This window comes from Podarcis filfolensis, assembly GCF_964270895.1.
Source record: "Podarcis filfolensis genome assembly, chromosome: 7".
Lineage (NCBI taxonomy): Eukaryota > Metazoa > Chordata > Lepidosauria > Squamata > Lacertidae > Podarcis > Podarcis filfolensis.
Window position 1 is genome coordinate 71,415,949 of NC_139603.1, and position 18,464 is coordinate 71,434,412.

Sequence of the window (18,464 nt, forward strand, 5' to 3'; positions counted from 1 at the left end):
ACCATGACACATATGCAACCATGGTCAACCATGACCATGACCAGAGGGGCTGAATTACACACCACACACAGACCCTGCAACCAATTCCATTAGCTACCATAGAATGCTTCTTTTGAGTCTAACTTGCAGAGGGAGGAGAGAGGACCCTGTGGGTACCAGGGAAGGTTTCTGCAGGTGCATGGGCATAGACCCATGGGCACCGTGCTGATGACTCCTGCTCCATAATACACAGCACAAGAGGAGGTGGAAATGCTGGTTAAATGCTCACAAACTTGACAAAAATAAGGGTGGTGCTTTTTTTTTTACTGACTCAAAACTAGACCCACAGCTGAGCTCTACATAATCAAATGATCCAATTTCCAAGTAGGAGAAAAATCTCCATGGCATTCTGTACAATCCCCATGAAAAAAAGTTGTTTTTTAAATAATGAAAGCCAACTAATAAAATGAGTATTTCACAGCAAAGGCCCTGCCCAGAATTCACTGGGGTAAAAGGGATGATAGTGTCTTTCCTTCATGGAAATACTGACAAATGTCTAGACTTTTTAAAGAAGGACTCCAGAGGAAGAGATAAGTACCAACTGAGCTTTCTGTTATAAAAACAAAGCTGAAACACATTCGAATGTACAAAAGAAGCAAGACGTAATGATTAAGCAATTTAGCAATTGCTACGAGTGCTCTTTAAGGCTAAATGATGCAGATGCAGGGTTTCCCCCCAGTTGCAAGCATCTGGAATATTTTTTTAGTCCTTTGAAAACAGTCGTACTTGAGAGAATTATGTCTATGGTTAGATCACACGAGCACCACTCTATGAGCACTGGAACTCAGATCCACTTGCAGGTCCTAGTATTCATATGCTTTGAAATGGAGCTCTGGATTCATAATAGCTAGGAATTTCCTTTTGCTAACCAATGGAAACTGAAAACTTGAAGATCCATCAGCAGGTATGCAAAAAGCAAAGCTTGACCCATAAGGAAAATTCCAGGTTGGTGCAGAATGTTATGGCTAAAGATGTGCAGAAAGACAATTCTCCGTATTGATTTGTTGCACCTTGAGATCTTCATAGCAAAAAGGATGTTTTCCAATAAATAATAATAATAATTTATTATCTATACCCCACCCATCTGGCTGGGTTTCCATTACTAATGGTTTGGTAATGCTAGTAATATTTTATTATTCATTTACCGGTAATTTGTGAAATCTTGAAGTGATTCATCATCATCATCATCATCAATGAAAATGATGCATTAAGACAATTTCAAATCCAGTGCAAACTGGAATAAGAGCCTCCACCTTGAAAGGCTTGTAAAATGAAGGTCTTTGGTATGTGATGAAAAGATTATAGACATGCCTCATATGCAAGGTGAGGGAGTTCATAGGCTAGGTGCCACCACACTAAAAGTCTGATTCCTGAATTGTGCAGAATGGACCTCCTGATGAGATGCTATCTGCAGGAGCATAGTGATTAGCTGGGTATGTAAGGGGTGAGATGATCTTTTAAGAATCCTGGTCCCAAACCGTATAGAGCTTTTACATCAATACTGGCCCCTTGAATTTAGCCCAGTAGTAGCTAACTGGCAGTCTGTGTGGTAGTTACCATCACTGTTCTCTCTGTAAAGAGAGGGCAGAATGAAATATACTCGGAGTTGCATAGTGACTCCATGCTCTTTATTGCAGGTCGTAAAAAAGTGAATTGAATTTCCCCCCAAACCTCGGGCTTTATATCATTATCTACACAGCGTGGGTCCTGTCTGATTGGCTGATTATGCTTCCCACCTGGAGCCTGATTGGGCTGCTGCTGCAGGCCAATCAGCTGTTGCATTCTAGGATCCTACTGGCCTAACAGGCTGATTAACTTCCTCCTGGGGCCTGATTGGATAGCTCCTGCAGGCCAATCAGGTTGTTGCATTCTAGGATCCTACCTGTCTATTGTTCTAGGATCCAAGCTCAGTACATAACACAGAGACAGTCCTACTGACAAACAGACAACTTAATTTTTCACTGCAGGTCATATTTTAAAAGATTTTAAATGATTCACACTGTTCACTGAATGTCTCCTAGTTGCATAGACTAGTCCTGACCAGCTCCTGGAAGTCATGGGGGCGTACAGAGATTGCTCTTATGCTCAAGTCCTGTTTGTGGGTTTCCCACAGGCATCTGGTTAGCCACTGTGAGAACAGGATGCTGGACCAGATGAGCTACTGGCCTGACCCTGAAGGCTTTTCTGAACAAGACAATTTTAGAGAGGTTCTGTTGCTTCAAGGAAGCTTCCTTGGCCTGCAGCATACCCTCCAACATTTCTTTGATAAAAATAGGGACATCCTATTTTTGAATTATGGTGCTGGAGGAGACTCTTGAGAGTCCCATGGACTGCAAGAAGATCAAACCTCTCCATTCTTAGGGAAATCATCCCTGAGTGCTCACAGGAAGGACAGATCCTGAAGCTGAGGCTCCAATACTTTGGCCACCTCATGAGAAGAGAAGACTCCCTGGAAAAGACCCTGATGTTGGGAAAGATGGAGGGCACAAGGAGAAGGGGACGACAGAGGACGAGATGGTTGGACAGTGTTCACAAAGCTACCAGCATGAGTTTGACCAAACTGCGGGAGGCAGTGGAAGACAGGAGTGCCTGGCGTGCTCTGGTCCATGGGGTCACGAAGAGTCGGACACGACTAAACGACTAAACAACAACAATTTCCATAATAATAAGAATGTTATTATTTATACCCCACCCGTCTGACTGGGTTGCCCCAACCACTCTGGACAGCTTCCAAAATATATAAAAACATAATAAAACATTAAACATTTTAAAACTTCCCTATTCAGGACTGCCTGCAGCTGTCTTCTAAAAGTTGTCTAGTTACTTATCTCCTTGGCTTGAGAGTCACATAACTCTGTACCCTCCAACATTTCTCTGATGAAAATGGGGATGGCCTAAGGAAAAGTGGGACATTCCGGGATCAAATCAGAAACTGGGATGGCTTCTGTAAATCCGGGATTGTCCCTGGAAAATAAGGATACTTGGAGGGGCTGCTGCAGGTCACTTCACTGACCAGAGCAGGATGGTGGTGCCAGTCTTGCAGCTGTTCAAGAGCAACTTTAGGTCATGAGACATATGACCAATGGATACAAGGCAAACATGTTTGTCACATAAAGTAGGATTCAGCTCTGAGATCCCACCTGTGAGAGCTGAAAGCTTCCACCAGCCCCCTCGTTCACTCTCCCCCAAAAGAAGAAGAAGAAGAAGAAGAAGAAGAAGAAGAAGAAGAAGAAGAAGAAAGCAAGTTATGCAGCTAAGGCTGTGCTCAGTCCTTCAAGGAGGAGTGGAAACTGAGAGACCTATCAAGTCCCAAATAAAAGCCAGACCTTTATTTTTCCAGTAATGGAAAACAGTGTTTGGCACCCACAGTGGAATTTAGGGTTATTCGCTCTAGTCCAAACCGGAAAAAAGGAATCTCCCAGAATAAATAGAAGTGAGAATTAGCCGCATAACCAGAGTAACTGGAAAGAGTAGAGCGACCTCAGGAAATAACTAGAATTTGAGCCAAAGCCCATAGAAGTGAATGGGTGTTTCCCATATAACACCACAATGTCAAAATAGATATTTCTTCCAGATCATATCCCCAGCATTGGAATAATTAGTAAATATTCCTAATTATAAAACACTTAAGAACCTAAAAATGCAACCCCAGGGATTTTTTATTAAATCAGAGCGCTTATGCATACATTAGTTCTTTTAAAAAAAAGGAAGAAAAAGAAAAAGAAAGGGCCACATGTAAGTGGAACACTTATTTCAGATATAAACGTGAACCCAAGCAGTATTAAGTTTTGGAACAGGTCATAAATTTTTAGCTATGATTCCAGGTCTATCCAACCTTTCTAGTGTAGGGAAAATATTTGGAGAGATATAAAAGACCCTGGAATGAGCCCACTTTCTCAAGATGAGTCTTCTATATGGTAGGGAAATAAGCAAATATTTCCCACCCTCTGAAGATTTCTGCTAAAGATCCAATACCCAGAGAAATGACATCCAGATTCAAATGGTATTTCAGATGTTATTTCTGATTCTTTGGCGTTCGATCCAGAGTTTCCATCACCCACAGTGGCTCCCATTGGAACTTGGATAACTTGCATCAGCACATTTCTGAGCACAATTCAAAGTGTTGGTGCTAACCTTTGAAGCCCTAATTGGCTCCAGCCAGGTGTAACTGAAGTAGCGTCTCCAACCCCATCTTTCAGCTTGGACACTCAGGTCCAGCTCTGAAGCCTTCTGGCGGTTCCCAGCAACCAGGCAACTACCTTCTTGGTAGTTGTGCCCATCCTGCGGAACACCCTTCCATCAGATGTCAAGGAGATAAACAACTATGTGACTTTTAGAAGACATCCCTGTATAGGGAAGCTTTTCATGTTTGATGTTTTACTGTGGTTTTATAAATTGTTGGAAGCTGCCCAGAGTGATGGGTGGCATATAAGCGGTGTCTCCAAAAAATTATACACATCACTTGGGAAGACAGGTGAACTAATGCCAGTCTCCGGGAAGAAGCAGAGATCACCAGTGTCGAAGCAACGATCCTTCAACAACAGCTTCATTGGACTGGTCATGTTGTTTGGATGCCTGATTATTGTCTTCCTAAGCAAGTACTCTATTCCAAACTTTAAAATGGAAGGCGTAATGCTGGTGGTCAACAAAAGAGGTTTAAAGACTCTCTCAAGGCAAATCTAAAAAAATGTAGTGGAAACACCGACAACTGGGAAACACTGGACTGCAAGCGCTCCAGTTGGAGAACAGCCTTTACCAAGGGTGTCATAGGCTTTGAAGACGCTCATGATGAAAGGGAGAAATGTGCTAAGAGGAAGGCACGTTTGGCAAACCCTCACGGTGATCAACTCCTGCCAGAAAACCTATGCCCCCCCCTGTGGAAGGACGTGTGGATCCAGAATTGGCCTTCACAGTCACTTACGGACTCACTGTTAAAACCGTGTTCATGAAAGACAATCTTACTCTGCTACGAGTGATCACCAAAGAAGAATATAAATAAATTATTGTTGTTGTTATTTTTATTTTAATAGATTTGCTGTCAGGAGACTTCATTTACAACATCTACACTGAGCAGTGCCGGATTTACGTATACACTAAACAAGCTATAGCTTAGGGCCCCACTCTCTTGGGGGCCACCAAAAAATTTAAAGAAAAAAACTGGATGTACATTTCCAAAATATAAGAGAGAAAACAAATAAAATAAAACCTAGATACAGCAACAGTGTTTTGTGTTGTATCAGCTCCTATGATGTAAGTAATGGGTCCCGCCTGCTAGCCTGCTCCCTAAAATATCACTGTTTTGCTCATTTCTATATATAGGGTGCCTATATTCTGCATGGACTGGTTGCATGACAACATGTGCAAATGGCTTTAGATACCATTAGGTCCATAAATGACCATATAGCATATTTTCAACACACAAAACACAGTGACAATTTGTTGTTGGCAAAGGACAGCTGGACATATAAAGGGCCCCATTACCTTCAGTAGCTTAGGGCCTCATCAAACCTAAATCCAGCCCTGACACCGAGGTGGCCTGTTGCCTGCTGAAGACCCATTGAAAACAGCCAGAGGCTGTATGGCAGCGTGCCAAAGTCCCACTGAAGATGGCCGGCAGTTGCTGAACGGGATGCCAAAGTCCTGTTCAAAATGGCCAGAGTCTTGCAAAGCAGCATGCCTTGTCAAATCACTTCCACAGCCATTGAGAAAAGAACAGCAGATTAATCCAGAAAGCCTCCAAAAAAGGAGGATGTGGAAGCTGCTACTTGTTACATGGCTTACGCTACGCCACATGAATCATCCTTCGCTGTATACTCAAGTAATTGTAATTGCTTTTAATAATTTTCGGCTAGAAAACTATGATAGTTGCGGACAGCTATAAATAACTGTAATGAAACACGTTATTTGTGCTGTGCCTTTGCATGCACTTGTTTAGCTCTCTTGCCGCTAACTTGAAACATCTGCTTCTTTAGAAGTCGAGAGGCATTCCACAGCAACAAATAGAGCTCTCAAAGTGACTCATGTACTAAATGGCAACATTTGACAAGATTCAGCAGTTGATTTCTAGCGGGGAAGGAGGCTGTGGCGAAATGGAAAATTCAGTATGTCTTCTTTAAATAATAATAATAATAAAAGAAAACACCCATCTGTCTCAAATCATGCTTATATAACAGCACACCGCAAGCTACCACATCATATGGCAAGGGGGCATCTTTAACAATCCCCACTTCCTTTACCTCCAAATCAGATCCAGAGCACAATAAGAACATAAGAGGTCTGCTGGATCAGGCCAGAGGCCTCTGAGAGCAGAGGAAGTAAACGGCCATTGTGGCTAGTGGCTGTTGATAGCAGGATCTTCCATGAATTTTCAAGGACCGCCTCTTTGCATATGGACCTATCCGGACCCTGAGAGCATATTTTGAGGCCCTTCCCCATGTGCCTCTTCCATGAGAGGTCCAGAGGGTGGCAATGTGAGAAGAGGCCTGTTCTTCAATGGCTTTCTGTTTTTGGAATGCTGTCCCCAGGGAAATTCACCTGGTGCCTTCATTATACACCTTTAGGCACCAGGCAAAAGCGTTCCTCTTTGACCAGGCCTTTGGCTGCTTGACATCCAAAGTATAAATTATTATTATTATTATTATTATTATTATTATTATTATTAAGCCATCTTCAGCTCATCCGCTTTTGCTTGACCCATATATTTACCATTTTGAGTATCAGTTAAATTCACTGGGTCCAAGAGCTTTTCTTCATTGTTCTGCAGCTTTGCCTTACAATATAATAATAATAATATTAATAATAATAATAATACCCTGCCCATCTGGCTGGGTATCTTTCCTTACCCGACAAATTAAAACTTTGTTAAGCAAAATCTCTCTTTGGATGTTCCACATATCCGATTATGATCCAATTCAGTGGGTTAGATTGGATTTTCCCAAGGCATAGTCACAAAACAAGGAGAAAGGCTTGCAGACTTGGAGGAGTTGATCAGTACACAACACGCTCAAAATATGGGTCAGACAAAAAATGCAGATGAGCATCTTGTAGAAGCATGTTCCTTACATGCCGTGTGAACAAGTGCTTTATTGCCTGCCCTGAATCTGCCAACATGCAGCTGCGCTGCATCTGGTATATACAGAGAGAAATGGATATACAGTGGTACCTCGGGTTAAGAACTTAATTCGTTCTGGAGGTCTGTTCTTAACCTGAAACTGTTCTTAACCTGAAGCACCACTTTAGCTAATGGGGCCTCCTGCTGCCACTGCGCCGCTGCTGCACGATTTCTGTTCTCATCCTGAAGCAAAGTACTTAACCCGAGGTAATATTTCTGGTTTAGCGGAGTCTGTAACCTGAAGCGCATGTAACCTGAAGTGTATGTAACCCGAGGTACCACTGTAATAGTTGGGAATTGTTTGCATTTTTAGTGGAACTGGGGAGGGATGCTCTGCCCATTGAGATTAAGGAGCAAGAAGGAAATGGGGGGACAGACCTATGTGGATAAGCTCAGCATTAGGTTTTTCAGAAAATTCCATCCTTAATCACAATCCCCCCCATCTCATTTGTATATCACAAAAACAGCATAATAAATGTGGAAAATATCTACAACATACGTTTCATTGTTAGTGGTCAATGTACAAGCTCTTGGTTCATGAATTGGTTTAAAGAATTAGGAAGGGGGGAAGAGAGGGAGTGGGGAGTGGGGTGTGGGGTGGTTATGCTTCTATTCTTTTACTTAGTGTATGTGTGGGGTTTTGTGTCAGTGTTACTTGTATGGGTTCTCTTTATATTCAGTTGTAGTAATCACAAAATATTTTAATCAATGTCATTCTTACAAAATCACATGGGCAGGATGATTTATAAGTTCTATCTTTTAAAAAATAAAAATAAAAATGTTGTGTTAGGAAACCAGAATTTCTGCAGCGTCACACTGACAATCTCTGCACAAACTCGCTGGCTTGTGTTTACTGAGCTAGCAGTTTTCAGTGTGACGAAGACCCTAAATCCCACTACTGACCTGAGCTTTTATTTCAAACCGTTTGCCCATGCTGTCATGGCACCTGGTAGACGGACAAATATTTGCAAGAAAACCACTTGCTTGGAACAGTCAGGCCTGGGTTGCCCCCCCCCCCCCGCTCCTTGGCGGGTCCTTGCCAGCATTAGAAGGACATAGTACAATATGTTTCTATGTGAGTCATTTGCAGTGACATAGATGTGCTCTTGTGCAAAGCTCAAAAGCAGCTTTAAGTGTGCCAAGATGGGAATCGTGGTCTTGTTCCTTAAGAAGAGACATTTTTAGGCTGGAAAGTTTTACATTGGCTATCTGTGTGTGATAGGGTTTGTGTACCAAAGACCTCTCAGATTTATGGGGGGGGGGATGAGGGTGATCTGGGCTGAACTCTTCCTCCCTTTCCCCTGGCGATCTATTGCCCGTGACCACCTTGGCTCATTCCTGATATCAGAATTGAACTGATGACAAAAAAGGGAAGAGCTATAACCACTGATGGAGGTGGAATTTTTATTCAGTTCACATTTAAAGGCAAATCTACCGAATTCACACTTTATGAGAAGCAAAACAACAACACCCCTTGAAATTTGCATTTATCCGAATTTTGCAATGCAGCTCTCCGGCCAAGTGGTGTGTACAAAAATGCACCTAAGAGAGTAACGCTTCTGCATGAATATGTAGTGAAAATAACATGCAAAAGATGGATTCTTTGCAGAGGAAATTGCTTTGCAAAAGTGTGGGCTTTAGGCAAAATTGCATCAAAACAAATATTAGGTTATTTTTAATTTTGTTTAAATTTTTGTATTTTATATAAATGTATAAAAAGCAAAGGGACGCGGGTGGCGCTGTGGGTTAAACCACAGAGCCTAGGACTTGCCAATCAGAAGGTCGGCAGTTCGAATCCCCGCGAAGGGGTGAGCTCCCGTTGCTCGGTCCCAGATCCTGCCAACCTAGCAGTTTGAAAGCACGTCAAATTTCTCTGGTGGGAAAATAAACGGCGTTTCCGTGCACTGTTTGGTTCGCCAGAAGCGGCTTAGTCCTGCTGGCCACATGACCCAGAAGCTGTACGCCGGCTCCCTTGGCCAATAAAGCGAGATGAGCGCTGCAACCCCAGAGTCGGTCGCGACTGGACCTAATGGTCAGGGATCCCTTTACCTTTACCTATAAAAAGCAAAGGCAACAACTACAACAACCACAGTTATTATTTCTACTCTGCCTATCTGGCTGGGTTTCCCCAGCCACTCTGGTTGGCTCCCAGAATTTATAACATGATAAAACATCAAACATTAAAAACTTCCCTAAACAGGGCTGCTTTCAGATGTCTTCTAAAAGTCATATAGTTGTTTATTTCCTTGACATCTGATAGGAGGGCGTTCCACAGGGCTGGTGCCACAACCAAAAAGGCCCTCTGCCTGGTTCCCTGTAACCTCACTTCCCGCAGTGAGCGAACTGCCAGAAGGCCCTTGGCGCTGGACCCAGGAGATGGAGTGACTCCACCTAGTCCAGCATTCTGTTCTAACTGTGGCCAACCAGATGCCTATAGGAAACCCACAAGCAGGACCCAAACACAACGAGACTCTCCCTTTCCTCACTTTGCCTCCAGCAAATGGTATTCAGAAGCATTACTGCCTCTGACAGTGGAGGCAGAGAATAGCCCTTATTGCAAGTAGGCGTTGATAAGCCTTCACCTCCACAGATAGCCTCCTACCACTTTTCTGTGCATTTAGCCAATGAGTGAAACCACAGTATTTGACACGTGCTACAGAGAAATTTTAGAGTTACACATCATCTGCTCACAGTCTTCCACGCTGTTTAAATTATAGTAATCATATCAAAATTGCACCTATTCATATAAATTAGCACATGCAAATCTGCATCTCATTTTGCCCTCTTTTTTGTGATGTGGCCACCCCAGAGCCACGGGCCGTTGGTTTTATTCCCATCTCCTCCCCCTTTTATCAATGGCTACGACTGCCCAAAATCATACAGAGCCCATGGTTACAGTGAAAATGTAAAGGTAAAGTAAAAGGGGGGGACGCGGGTGGTGCTGTGGTCTAAACCACTGAGCCTCTTGGGCTTGCCGATCGGAAGGTCAGCGGTTCGAATCCCGACGATGGAGTGAGCTCCCATTGCTCTGTCCCAGCTCCTGCCAACCTAGCAGTTCAAAAGCACACCAGTGCAAGTAGATAATTAGGTACTGCTGTGGTGGGAAGGTAAACGGCATTTCCACACACTCTGGCGTATGTCATGGTGTTCCATTGCACTGGAAGCGGTTTAGTCATGCTGGCCACAAGACCTGGAAAGCTGCCTGTGGACAAACGCTGGCTGAAAGCAAGATGAGTGCCGCAACCCCATAGTCTGGACCTAACCATCCAGGGGTCCTTTACTTTACCTTTTACAGTGAAAAGGTAATGAAACAATGTCTGCCTCTTCTTAGACCCTGCCACGGTTATATAACAGAGTGAGGCAGGTGCATCAGGTGGGAGATGTTGGGGAATGCAACAAGTGGTTGCTGCTGGAGCCTGGGCTGTGCTCCCTAAGATAGTCTCCTACTCTCAGGTGCAGTAGAGCAATGTTCTTCAATCTTGGCTCCCCAGATGTTGTTGGACTTCAACGCCCATCGTCCCTGACTACTGGCTAAACTGGCAGGTGATGATGGGCATTGTAGTCTAACAATGTCTTGGGACCCAAGGTTGATGAGCACTGCAGTAGAGGGCACTGCCCCGCCACCGCCACCAATGTTAAAATAATGATCTATTCCTGGTCCAGTACATGGAACAAGGGCATGATCTCTTGTCTTTTAGCCCAGGCAGCAAAATTTATTGGGCCAATGCTAGCAGACCTGTTGACAAAGTAAGAATGCTGGTATTCTACCAGATAGATAGGTATCTTGAGTATTACTTTCTAAATCCTATAGTGGCTAGGAGCTTGGCACACACATCTGGCAGCTGTTTTAGAGCTAGGATCACACAATATAGGTAACATCTGGCACGGCTGACATTGGCAGTGGAAAAATCCAGTTTATCTTTGGGGACTGCTGGAAGGGATTTGCAGTAATTAAGGCCTGATCCTGCAAGAGGAGTTCACCAGGGCCTAAGGGTCTGCCTGAACAGCTCTTTTATCAAGGTCACAGGCATGTGTTGCCAATGGCAGTGTGCGTTAGGGAGGCATAGCTGAAGATAAGCCAGCTTTCAGCAACCTGGTGCCCCTCATATGTTTGTTGGATGACAATTCCCATCAGCCCCAGCCGGAATGACAGTCCAAAACATACATAGGGCACCACTTTGATGAAGGCTGCTTTATGGGGATAGCTCAGTTGCTCAAAGCTGACCTGCCGAAGGAGAAAACAATGGAAAGCAACACGAAAAGGTCACAACTCCAGCTTTTCAATGATGAGGACCAAAGTAGGTCTTGAAAGATATATATGGTGATACATATCACAGCTGATCAGATTTCACTTACTTGGTATCTATAACATTACAATCCCATTAGTCTTCTATTCACACATAACGCCTGCCAATTCAATATTTGAAATATTTCTAAGACTGGGGGAAAATATATCTATATAACCAACCTTAATATTTTTGTACAGATTGTCCTGTTCTTTCTCCTCCATTAATGGCAGCTGGAAAGCAACAGAAACGTATTCAGGGCTGGTTCCAGAATAATGGTTTCCCTCTGTGCGTGTGTTCTGGAAGGAGTCCCACGGAGGAATACATGGGGGGAATGCATGTTGCATCGGAGCAGAACATTTGCAGACATCTTGCTGAGATCCACGAGCAGGACTGGCATACAAGGTCACCAGGGATATTTCCCAAATTTCAGGGCTATTTGAGGGGGAATTTGCTTGCTTCAGTGCTTTTTATGTGTGGAATCCAGCCTAGCGCTAAGTGAACATTCCATCGGCGCAAGCATTTCTGCTTGCGCTACAGAATGTTTCCCACCTGCCCCTCCTAAATGTGCCCCCAAACCTCCAAAGCAGATGTTGGGAGGATGGTGGAAGAGGTCCCATTGCGCAAGTGGAAACTTTTGAGAGGACCGGACAGGTTAGTTGAATACTACTCTATGTGTTTTCAGAAAGGCCTGTCTCAACAGCACAGTTTTTAGGAGGCATCTAAAAGAAGGCAGGAGTATGATCCCTGCTGAACCTCTACCAGCAGGGAGTTCCACAAGGGAGGGCCTGTCACACTAAAGCATCAGTCCAACAGAAGCTCAGGGACATTGGGAACCACAAGAAGTGCTCAGTGATCGAGGCAGAGCATAAGGCATCAAATGGTCTTTACTGCACACTGGGCCTAAGCTATTTAGGGCTTTGTGAATTCATGCAAGACCCTTGAACCTGGTCTGGTAGAAAACTGGTAACAATTTCAGCTTTCTCAGCTGCATTCTGATCTAGCTGTACCTTCTGGACCAGATACAAGGACAGCCCCACAGTTATCAAATTTTCCGATGTGAGAGAGTGCCATTGCTGCTTGCATACTCACTTTGATTGGGTATCTCTTGTTATCTAATAGGCTTGCAATAGTTACTCTACAGAAGCAAGAAATGAAAGGAATTTTAGCATGGATTTCTGAAAAATAAGTCATGTCAGACTAACCTGATCTCGTTTTTTGACAGAATTACAAGCCTGGTAGATGAAGGGAACGCAGTGGATGTAGCCTACCTTGATTTCAGCAAGGCATTTGACAAGGTGCCCCATGATATTCTTGTAAAGAAGCTGGTAAAATGCGGTCTTGACTATGCTACCACTCAGTGGATTTGTAACTGGCTGACTGACCGAACCCAAAGGGTGCTCATCAATGGTTCCTCTTCATCCTGGAGAAGAGTGACTAGTGGGGTGCCACAGGGTTCTGTCTTGGGCCCGGTCTTATTCAACATCTTTATCAACAACTTGGATGATGGACTCAAGGGCATCCTGATCAAATTTGCAGATGACACCAAACTGGGAGGGGTGGCTAACACCCCAGAGGACAGGATCACACTTCAAAACGACCTTGACAGATTAGAGAACTGGGCCAAAACAAACAAGATGAATTTTAACAGGGAGAAATGTAAAGTATTGCACTTGGGCAAAAAAAATGAGAGGCACAAATACAAGATGGGTGACACCTGGCTTGAGAGCAGTACATGTGAAAAGGATCTAGGAGTCTTGGTTGACCACAAACTTGACATGAGCCAACAGTGTGACGTGGCAGCTAAAAAAGCTAATGCAATTCTGGGCTGCATCAATAGGAGTATAGCATCTAGATCAAGGGAAGTAATAGTGCCACTGTATTCTGCTCTGGTCAGACCTCACCTGGAGTACTATGTCCAGTTCTGGGCACCACAGTTCAAGAAGGACACTGACAAACTGGAACATGTCCAGAGGAGGGCAACCAAAATGGTCAAAGGCCTGGAAACGATGCCTTATGAGGAACGGCTAAGGGAGCTGGGCATGTTTAGCCTGGAGAAGAGGAGGTTAAGGGGTGATATGATAGCCATGTTCAAATATATAAAAGGATGTCACATAGAGGAGGGAGAAAGGTTGTTTTCTGCTGCTCCAGAGAAGCGGACACGGAGCAATGGATCCAAACTACAAGAAAGAAGATTCCACCTAAACATTAGGAAGAACTTCCTGACAGTAAGAGCTGTTCGACAGTGGAATTTGCTGCCAAGGAGTGTGGTGGAGTCTCCTTCTTTGGAGGTCTTTAAGCAGAGGCTTGACAACCATATGTCAGGAGTGCTCTGATGGTGTTTCCTGCTTGGCAGGGGGTTGGACTCGATGGCCCTTGTGATCTCTTCCAACTCTATGATTCTATGATTCTATATATTTCAACCAAGCTGGATACCTTGTGTGAGATTATTTTGAGTTGAGGAAAAGCTGTGGCTTAGTGGAAAAAAAGCAATCTAAGAAAATTTGGATTTGCTTAGCCAGCTCTCTTTTGTTTACATACTGGGTCTTGTAAGTAAGAAGTGAAATAGAAGATAAATGGCTACTTTTTAACCAAATAATTGTTACTACAAAACCCTTAATTCATCTGCTGCACACATGGGCAAAATCAGGATTTAATTTTTTAAATTTTATTTTCATGCTTAAAGTAATATTTTACTTTTAATGTAAAATATATTATGCTATGCCCTGTTCACAAGAGCCTTAAAATATCCAGTGCTCTATACTATTGGAAACTGGTGGGGTTTAACTTGGAGAAGCCACAGTCAATGGAAGGTTGGGTGGTCTGGAGCTTATTGGACACCCAGATATTATATGGTTTCCAGAAAGACTGTGGTTTAATTGTGGCCATTTCATTTTGATTTCGAACACTGAACCATTATTACACATACATATTTTACGGGAGAGGTAATTGCAACTCCATTGGCCTCAACATGATATAATTAAAAGATTCTGGCATTTGCAATTATCCTGCACACATCTGCAGCTTTGTATACTTTACACCTCTATGAATTATACATCACCCGCCCACCCCTAATTGAGATTAACAAGGAGATGGTATTGTCACACACACACACCTACTGGAGGTTAGCAAGGAGACCATGTTGTCAGTCATTATGCCTCACACATTTTTCAATGCAATGTTAACCTTGTTTATTGAGAAATAAATCCCACTGAGCACCGTGGGGCTTGCTCCCAGGTAAGGCAGCAGTCCTATAGGCAAGAAGCTGGCATAAAAGCAAACTCAGTAGAAGTTAAGCTGTCATAAAGTACATCGTATCCAAACTGCATTCAGGAGCAAGGATACTTCTGGTTGAGCTGGCCTAAGCCTGGCAGAGGGAAAACAAGCTATTAAAATGGTGTTTGGGTTATACCACTTTTTTGCCAGCTTAACTCACGCTGGGGTTGCCAGGCCATGTGATGGATCTAAATGGGCTTAGGATCCAGCCTATTTCCACCCCCCCCCTCCATCTCTGGCCCTGGCTCTCTCCTGCCCCCTTTTCAGGGCTGACACCAGCTTAAGATCTCTCAGGCATGGGTTTGGGAACATGTCTTTGCTGAGATACTGTGTAGAGCCACCCTTAAAAGTATCCCTTAAAAGGGATCAGTGAGAGGCAGCAACCTTATCTGTTCTTTGGGAAATCAGTGTTGCATGAAAAAAAAGGATCTAGCAGGCTTCAAGTCCTATAGCATCTATCCAGTATTCAGAATGAATTATTGCTGCAAGTGATCTCAAGGAATCATGGGATTGTTTCTTATGTGTACATCTCATAACCTAACACTTCATTCACTATATGAATGGGAAAGGAGAACATTTGGTAGGCTTCACTATCGTTCTCCCCAGTTGCTCCTAAGCCAGTTCATTTTTAAAATTCTTCTTCTCTTTTACTTGCTGATAATGGCTCTTCTTGCAGCAGATTCACCTGTCATTCCTTGATGAAGCAAAACCATTCATCCATTGCACAGCTCTGACTGGTGCTGGGGAAATACATTCCCCTAGCAATCAAGGCACTAGCTTGGCAAAGGATGTCTGAATGAGGGACATGCTAATGTGAAAAACATTGCTGGGTCCTTCGCCACCACTCCATCTTTGTGAGCAAACCCTCACCTGGAAAGGTCCTTAGAGTCACATCTCCAGGCTATCAAGTATTTGAATGTAAGCTATCATTGCTTAGTGATGAGGTGCTTAAAATGCAATGGCATAATGGGGAAAGGTATAAGGCATGCAATGTTTCCCCAGGCCTAAGAACCTAGTAGCCTATGTGCCGTGCACATGATATAACTATCTGCTGAAAATATGCTGCATATCTCCTTTAAAAAATCCCTAATCCAAAAAAACCCAATAGGTGACTTTCTTGAGGTTCTTTTGACCGGTTTCTATGTAATTTAAGTCTGGCGTGTTGCATGGAGGTATGTAGCTTCTTGAGTTCAGCAGTGCAACTGTATACGCCAGATAAGGGTATCTAACAAGAGAACATTTGTATTTATTTCTACCTAGCACTATTTCTCAACAGTACACTTTCTTTTGGCAAACGCTACAATGAAGTCTAAGGAGGAAGACATTACAAGACACATCTCCTGGTGAGATAGTACTTCCCTTGGATGTTGTGCAAGCTGCAAACCCAACAGCCAAATGACATCATCCGTCTCAAAAACAGCAATGAGGCATCCTGGAATGTCATCTTGCAATTTAAAAATTAGGCTTTATATGGTCAAGAAGCTTTCCTCGGTTCCTGTAAATGTCCACACGTATTTAATTTAATATTGTTTTCATATAATTTGGACACTGTTCTCCAACACAAACAGTGTGGCATTGCATTTATTAAACAATAAGGATTTATGGAACATTCTAAAACACTTTGTTTTTTGAGAATTAAAGCTCTTACAAATTCACTCAAGCACCAAATAGAATGAAGAGTGCAAATTATTGCACAAGAAAGTAATAGCTCTGGTGTATCAGGCCCATGGCCCATCTAGTTCAGGATCCTACCATGGTCAACCAGATTCTCCTCTGTCTCCAATAGTGGAGATGGAGCATAGCCATCATGTTTAGAGAAATTAATGAAGGATGATCTGTGGCTACTAATACTCGCATAAGAAAGAAGGCACCTGCTTTAACTTCAAAATGGTGGAAGCCGTAAACACAAACTCTCATATATTGAATTAGATCCCGTTTGAAGCTGCCTCTCCCACAAACCTAAAAGCTGTAGCTGAGCAATCCTATACTCACATAACTGGGAGGGATCCCCACTGAAACCCCTACAAGGTCACATCTAAATCTGTAATGCCAGGGAGTTAGTGGGATGCTACAACTGGTTGTCACAGGATCCTGGCTACACCAGGACATTTCAGAGTGGCCTGGAGTCTTTCTCTCAGCCTAGTTGCACACGTGTTCCCCGGATGCTGATGGCTTATTAATTTATATTCTGCTTAAGGCCAAAGATAGCTTCTAAGCATTTTACAAGTCCACACAAACATTGAAATAAAAACATCCATAATTAAAATGCAGCACAAAGCAATCCCATTAGAACATTAAAACACTCACATGACATAAGCAATCCCATTAAAGCAACACAGCAAATTAAAACAGAAGACTCGGGCTCAGAAATCAAGGGAATGCCTGTGTGGACAGATACATCTTCAAAAGCCGGTGGGATGCCAATACAGATGGGCCCCTTTTTTTATTTCAGTAGAGAATGCATCTCATAATGCCTCTGCCATTTGTGAAAAAGCCTGCCTCTGCATCACCATACGCCCATTGCAGGATGAATCATGTTCTATTGGCTTGTGCTCCTCCTGGAGCAGAGCAAAAGTATGCGAAGGGATGCCCATATGTTGATAGTGCCATGCAATGGCAATGTTGATGAAATCCAGTTGGGAGCATCAGATCGAGAAACTGCTAGTGAACCGCAAGCAGTGGAACTCTCAACACTGGAACACTTAAGAAGACAGAAGATGGACAGCACTTTCTTAGAGTAAGTAACCAAATCTTGTTAGGAGACCAGTAAGTCTTTCTTTCTTTCTTTCTTTCTTTCTTTCTTTCTTTCTTTCTTTCTTTCTTTCTTTCTTTCTTTCTTTCAGATCTACCTGGGAGGGCTCTTCAGTGGGAGGTAAGCCACAACAGAAGACTCTGGCAGTAGTTTAGTTAGGCTATGGGGAGGGTAAAGGAAATTGAACTTGTGCTGAGATTTTAAAAAGTACCCCCTCATTTTAAAGACCAATGCCTCTTGTTTATTTAACTTAATACTATGTTACATTGTATAGGTATAATCAGGAGCTGCTAAGTATAAAGGAACTTGAAATGTTACAAAGAAGTTTCTCAGGTGCATTGATGTGTGTGGTGTGTTAATGTGTTGCAAGCAGACCCTCCCAGCTCTTTCCCCATTTGGACAAATTGATTAGATTGTCACCAATATTTGAAAACACAGGAGCTTCTAGTATAACAGAAAACAAACTAGTAAGAAGTTTTCCAGTTTTCGGAGAACTGGGGGAACTGGGGGAACATCCCTGCAAATCCCAATTATTAAAAAGGCTACTGTGAAGAATGGAATCAAATTATTAGCAATGTCAATGTGGTGTTTTGTTGTGAAAGCAGCACAGGGTGGGTGCAATTCTGTATATACTTACTTGTGAATACAGTGGTACATCAGGTTAAGTACTTAATTCGTTCCAGAGGTCCGTTCTTAAGCTGAAACTGTTCTTAACCTGAAGCACCACTTTAGCTAATGGGGCCTCCTGCTGCTACCGCGCCACCGGAGCCCGATTTCTGTTCTCATCCTGAAGCAAAGTTCTTAACCTGAAGTACTATGTCTGGGTTAGTGGAGTGTGTAACCTGAAGCCTATGTAACCTGAAGCGTATGTAACCTGAGGTACCACCCTACGTCTGATTGAACTCAATGGAATTACTTCCAAATAGACATGTTTGGATTGCACTTATAAGCATTCAAATCCAAAACTTTTCTATTGATCTGGTTTGTTTGTTTGTTTTTG

General features: G+C 43.1%; 1 long non-coding RNA gene across 5 annotated transcripts in view; it reads left to right on the forward strand.

Annotated features, from left to right (window-relative positions):
- The window catches only part of LOC310766285, a 30,906-nt gene that overhangs the window by 11,447 nt on the left and 995 nt on the right, over nucleotides 1–18,464 (forward strand). For 2 of the 5 annotated variants that reach the window (XR_014550013.1, XR_014550014.1), the window contains exons 2-3: nucleotides 15,973–16,055; nucleotides 17,349–17,449. This is a non-coding gene — a long non-coding RNA (uncharacterized lncRNA). The remainder of the gene's footprint in view (nucleotides 1–15,972; nucleotides 16,056–17,348; nucleotides 17,450–18,464) is intronic. The other 3 variants (XR_014550016.1, XR_014550017.1, XR_014550015.1) reach the window with 2 other exon arrangements.